The sequence below is a fragment of the Physeter macrocephalus genome, chromosome 3 (genome assembly GCF_002837175.3).
Source record: "Physeter macrocephalus isolate SW-GA chromosome 3, ASM283717v5, whole genome shotgun sequence".
Classification (NCBI taxonomy): Eukaryota; Metazoa; Chordata; class Mammalia; order Artiodactyla; family Physeteridae; genus Physeter; species Physeter macrocephalus.
In genome coordinates, this window is record NC_041216.1 from 20,579,114 (window position 1) to 20,585,497 (window position 6,384).

Consider the following 6,384-nt stretch of genomic DNA (forward strand, 5'->3'; position numbering starts at 1 on the left):
GAAGATCCCACATGCCGCGGAGCGGCTGGGCCCGTGAGCCATGGCTGCTGAGGCTGCGCGTCCAGAGCCTGTGCTCCTCAACGGGAGAGGCCACGACAGTGAGAGGCCCGCGTAGAGCAAAAAAAAAAAAAAAAAAGAATCCACCCCACCCCACAGTTCTTATAGTCATCAATACTGCCCTAGCAGTCTGGGGCAGCATCACTCAGGCTCCCTAGGGATGTGTCTCTGTGGCACTTTATCTCCATCAACCATGGGTGATACCTTGGTTAACTGGAAGGCCACTACGTGCCTTGGGTTACCAGCACCCCATTTCCTATTGGCAAGTGCACACGCTCGGGCCCAAAGACATGAGAAAACCAAATCTGTAAATCTCATATTTACAGATCAATCTCCTGGTATCTCTCCTGACACCAATTCTATATTGGTTTGGGTCCAACCAAGAAAAAGAAACCACACAGTAATTTTGACAGGGAAAGTTTCAAATGATGAATTATTAACTTATAATAGGGGACTGAATCAAGAGGCATTGGCTAATTAATGTAAGAACAGCAGCTATAAAGAGTAGCGCAACCCACAGAGCTGAGATTGAGCCCCTATGTATCCACCACCCACCCCCAGGGCTAAGATACAATCCCCAAGGAAGATCCTCTAAGGGCTTTGGTAGAACCCCCCGAGGACGAGGCCCCCCCCCACCCTGAGGTGAAGAAAAGTCCCAGAGAAAGAGTCCCCTGGGGCTGAGGTAGAACCCTGAAGGAAGAGTTCCCCCAAACCATGGCTGATACAGAGCCGCAGAGAAGAGCCCTCACCCTACGGCTCATATAGAGCACAGACCCCCAAAAAAGAAACCTCTCACCAGCATGAGACAGAACCCCAAAGAAGAGCCTCCCCTCAAGGAGGAGCTCCCACCCGGAGCTGAGCTAGGGCCCCAAAGCAAGAGCCCCCTCCCAAATCTGGAATAAAGTCCCCCAGGAAAAACCCATTAGCTGAAGGAGAGCCCCCGGAAGCAGTGCCCGCACACAGAACCCTCCAGAGCTGACATCCAGACCTTGTTGAGCGGGGCGTGCCTGTGACTCAGGCATGGCAAAAAGTGGTCTGTGCCACACACCCGTGGAACTTGCTAGAAATCCAACCTGTGGAACTTACCAGAGATCTGCCCTGATGGATGCCACACAAGCAGCTCACAGGAGGTGTCTCACCAGAGGCACCCCACTACAAAACTGCCTTTAGAAGCGTGCTGGGGGCGCAGCTAGGCGCTACTGACCACCGTGCCCGCAGGAGCCACGCGCTGGAAAAGCCGCACGTGGTGCCGGAGACTGCCTCTGAGCGGCTGGAACCCGGAAGCAGAGGCCGTTGCTGCTGCATGGGCTCTCCAGCGCCCTCTACTGACGAAGCTCAGCTTGCCGGCCGGCCAGGGAAAAAAATTTAAAGGGCCCAGATCCATTTTCAGCCAGCAGGCAAGAAGAATGAATTTGGAGCCGCAAGGCAATCATGCATAACCAGCACACAGTGAAATATTACCCGTCAATGAAAAAGAAGGAACTACCGATGCCTGGATTAATTGTCTAGATATTATGTTGAGTGAAAGAAATCAGACACAAAACAGCACATTCTGTAATTCACATTTTTATGAGGTTCAAAAACAGGCAAACTAATCTACGGTGACAGAAATTTAAAAAAACAAGATGGAGAGAGGTGTCTTACTGTAAAGGGGCACAATGGAATTTTTTGGGTAATGGAAATATTCGCTACTGTGATTGGGGCAGTGGTAACACAGGCATTTACGTTTGTGAAAAACCTTCAAACTGAACATTTACTATCTGTGCATTTCATTGCAGATAACTTAAAACTCAAATGTTTTAAATTAGCTCCCAAATTTCTGGTTTCGAATTTAGCCACTATGTAGTGCTTGCACACAGTTGGCAAACACATATGTTTAAGTAAATAAATGCATGCATGAATCACACACTTTTTACTTTTCTCACATCTAACTTGACAATCCCCCCAAATCATTAAGCTACTGGTCTATTTTTCTGGGCTCCCATAGCCCTCAGCTCTTAGTTCAGTCATAGCTTTTATTATACTGATGTTCACTGCAGAGGGGTAAAAAGTACTATCAGAGTGACCAGTATATCGTGAGTGCTCTGTGCCTGACCCTGTTTTGAATAGTCTAAGATGTCTAACAACCCACGCAGTAGTTACTTCTATCATCCCCATTTTACAGATGAGGAAATTGAGATACAGTCTGTCTACACTCTTAACCACTTTGCCTCTGGAGTCAGACTGTCCTAGGCTCATATCCCAGCTCTTCCACTTGCTAACTGTGGGTCTTGGGCAAGACAACTGATTACTCTGAGCCTGAGTCTACTCATCTCTGAAATGCAGATGATATTTCGCCCTTGGTTTGTCAAGAGGTACAAGTTAGTTTATTCACATAGACTATGTCCAGTGTCCATCCAGAGCAATGGCTCACCATAAGTAAACAATGCATTTCATCGATGCTAAGACCCATATGTTTTCACGTTTTCACATCTTTGAAAGCAGAATGTGTCTTGCAATCAATGGCATCTCACAATCTCCTTGGACAGTGGCTGTCGTGATATAGTTGTCACAGCCTATGCAGGAGGAAACCTGATCTAGACTGTTCATATCACTTCCACTTCTATGTCTAAGTAAGTATCAATAGCTCTTTCCATAAGAATAAAATAAAAATACAGTGAGCTGAGAAAGCATCATATCATACTTCAGTTGGCAGTCACTTCTCTTCCTTAGTGGTACATAAATTAATGGTGTGTCTTAAGGTTGATGATTTCCTAAATTTGATGAAATGCTCTACAGTATTATCACAGGTCTGTCTTCCCCCCTGCAGATGATTAGATTATTGTTCCCTATTCTTCCTGCCTCTCTATTAGAGAGTTAGACATCCGTGCCTTTGTTGTATGACTTTGCAGTTCCTCCCACCAAGTAGAAAAAGAAAATTTCCCCACCCCATCAATGTAGGGCTTGGCCACTTAACTTGCCTTGGAATATGAGCAGCAGAACAGTGCACCCATTTCAACATGAAGCCTTAGGGGATATTGTATATTTCTGCCTAGCCATGAAAGCAGGAGCTGAGTAGCCACTGTTACAAGGAGATGGAGACAAGGGAAGCTGATCTGGACCCAACTGGCAGCCTGAAGCAGAGCCCTCCCAGCCAACCCAAACACTGTGAGCAATAGGAATAATTGCTTAGAGTTATAAGCCACTGAGATTTGGGGGACTATTTGTTACACAGCATTCATGCAGTAGAAATAGCTAATACACTCTCTAAACTATGAGTGCTTTGAGGGAAAAGCCTGTAGCCCATTTACCTCTGTGTCTCCAGTATCCAGACTGGTACTTGGACACAGTGGGTGTAGACGTCACTCAGAGAGATATCAGAGATGGGAAAAGGCAGCCTTTGGAGTCAAACAGATCTAGATTCTAATCTCAGCTCTGCCACTTAGAAGATGGGTGACCTTGGGAGAGTCATCTAGAGTTCCTAAGTCTCAGTTTCCTCACCTGTAAAACAGAGACTCCTATATCCCAGGTGTGATGAGAAGTGAAGCAAAGGATGTGCAAGGGCTTCACTCAGTGCCTTGCACCAGCAGGCACTCTGGATGCACACCAGTCCCCTCTCCTTGTGATTGAATACATGACTGAGACCCCTGTAACCCATCTACACCCCAGGTCCTGCCAGAACACTCTCTCCCAGATGTTCCTGGCGCGTGGCAGGCAGGATCTGGAGGGGAGGAGACATCCCTAAGATGGATGGTCTGGCAGGAGCCAGGAGAGGCGGTTGCCAAATTGCTCCCAGCAGTTCAGCCCTTCAGGGACCCTCTTTACTAATTCTGTTTCCAACTTGCTTGGTACCCAGGTGCCCAGGCTGATGCCATACTCAAACTTGGCAGACTGTGTGCTCCCCCAGAATTTTCTGCTCCAGTTATTCCGGTGAAAATGCGAAGGTGGAGAAGATGGGAGAGGAGAGGGCAGCCCATCTGGTCCAGGCAGGAGGCAGAGGTGGGTCAGCTCTCCTGGCAGTAGATCTACCAGCCAGAGGGGCCCATGCACACAAGAGGCCTCTGGACCAGGGCATCCCAAGACACCCACCTTAGGCCCCACCCTGGGACAGAGCGTTCAGCAAGGAGGCCTGGATTCCAGCCCTGAGTCTGTCACATCCTGCTGTGTGACCTAAGGCAGGTTCCTTAACCTCTCTGTTTCTCCATTGCTCTTGTGTCTACAATGAGCAATATCTAGGAATTCTCCATGGTTCAGGTCACAGTCCCATCTGAGAAGCTGGGGGAAGCCATAGATAGCCTCCCAAGAGCAATGCTTCTAACTTCAGATCGCCAGGACCTTGGAGCAAATGACCCCAAGGGAGCCATCTGATGGGTGCTGAGAACCCTGTGCTTCTGGAATGTTGGGACTAGAGGTCCAGGGGCTTACCTCCCACTCAGACCGTCTTTGCTATCTCTCTACCCAAGAAGTCCCATGGAACCAGGGAAACAAACCCCAATGGACATTCCTCCTGGGCTTCTTTCTCTGCCGTCTCAGAGATATACCAGTTCCTGGCCTCCCCCATCCCTGCTCATTAATTATCTCTTTGTTGTCATGGTTTTTCTGAGCCTTCCACAGAGAGAAGGCCAGAAACAAGCAGTGAATCAGATCATCAGCTGCCCTTGGGCTGAAGGGTCGTCAGAGGTGACCTAAACACACACACATATACACACATATACAAGCACATACACACATGCACAAGTGTGCACATGCACATGCATACGCATGCACATATGTGCACGCACACGCATACACACGTGTTCACACACATACACACATATTTGTACACACCCCTACATAAACATATACAATACGTGTATGCACATGCGTGTGCACACGCACATACATGTACATGTGCACGCGTGCACACAGACACTGTTCCTGTGCCTCAGCCCTACACCCCCTGCACATACCATGGCTGCTCGCCCTCCCAGAGGCCCAGAGACTGTCACCGCGACCATCACATCTTCTGCCCCTCCACCCCCAATCCTGCCATTTCATTTCTGGCAAAGCCTCCAGTGCCCACCAAGGTCAGTAAGGTTTAGGGGACACAAATGGTTAAAACAGGGCATCTGGGAACCACAGGATCATCAACCCTGTTACCCCCTTGCTATGTGACTCTGGGGGTTGTAAATGATATGCTTTATGCTGTCATTGTTATATTTCACACAGCCTTCAACACGCATCATGTACCATGCAAAGTGCTTACCTGAATTTCATCCTCACAACAAACCTACAAGACAGATATTATTATCCCCATATTTTACTTACCCACTACTGTGTACCAAGTTACCCCACAACTTCACAGCTTAAAACGACAAACACTGATTATCTCGTGCAGCTTCAGAGGGTCAGGAATCTGAGAGTGGCTTAGCTGGATGGCTCTGGGTCTCCCATGAGGTTGCATGCAGGCTGTCAGTCAGGACAGCTGTCTCATCTCAAGGCCTGCCTGGGCCTGGAGAATCCACTTCTAGGCTCATCCACATGGCTGTTGGGAGGCCTCATTTCCTCACCGCGTGGGCCTCTCCACATCCTGCCTGAGTGGTCTCAGGACAAGGCAGATTGGCTTCCCCCAGAGCTAGTGATAAGAGAAAGAGAGAGAGAAGAAGAAAGGGAGAAAGAGACAGAGACAGAGAAAGAGAAACCCAAGACAGAGTCTCAGCATCTTTAATAACCTAATATCCTAGCCTTGGAATTGAATACCATCCCTTTGCCATGTTTTGTTGGTCACACAGACCAAGCCTGGTACAATGTGGAAGGAGACTGATAAAGGGTGTAAATACCAGGAGGTAGGGGTCATTGGAGGCCATCTTGGAGACTGGCTATCACACCCCATTTTGCAGATGGAAAAACTGAGACTCAGAGAGATGAAGTGATTTGCCGGAGGTCACACAACCAGCAAGTGATGGAGTAGAGATTTGAACGCAGGACTGTCCAGCTCCAACGTGTCTCCCCTTAACTGCGTATCTTCTCCTCTATCTGGCTTTCGTTTCGCCAAATAGTAGAGATGTTAGAGGAAGGAGTTAAACTGGATAATCTTTAAGGGTGTGGCCCATATCTTTAAAAGTTCACCAAAATGTTCATCGCAGCTCTATTTATAATAGCCAGGACATGGAAGCAACCTAAGTGTCCATCAACAGATGCATGGAGAAAGATGTGACACATATATACAATGGAATATTACTCAGCCATAAAAAGGAACGAAACTGAGTTATTTGTAGTGAGGTGGATGGACCTAGAGTCTGTCATACAGAGTGAAGTAAGTCAGAAAGAGAAAAACAAATACCGAATGCTAACACATATATATGGAAT

The 6,384-nt window shown here is 47.9% G+C and overlaps 2 protein-coding genes across 2 annotated transcripts in view; both read right to left on the reverse strand.

The window, feature by feature from the left end:
• The window catches only part of ACTL8 (actin like 8), a 100,103-nt gene extending 93,729 nt beyond the window's left edge, over positions 1-6,374 (reverse strand). Inside the window, exon 1 of the mRNA XM_028487792.2 lies at positions 5,344-6,374. The gene's annotated coding sequence lies outside the window, so the exon portion shown is untranslated. The remainder of the gene's footprint in view (positions 1-5,343) is intronic.
• Positions 1-6,384, reverse strand: part of ARHGEF10L (Rho guanine nucleotide exchange factor 10 like) — a 63,862-nt gene that overhangs the window by 16,846 nt on the left and 40,632 nt on the right. The window lies entirely within an intron of this gene.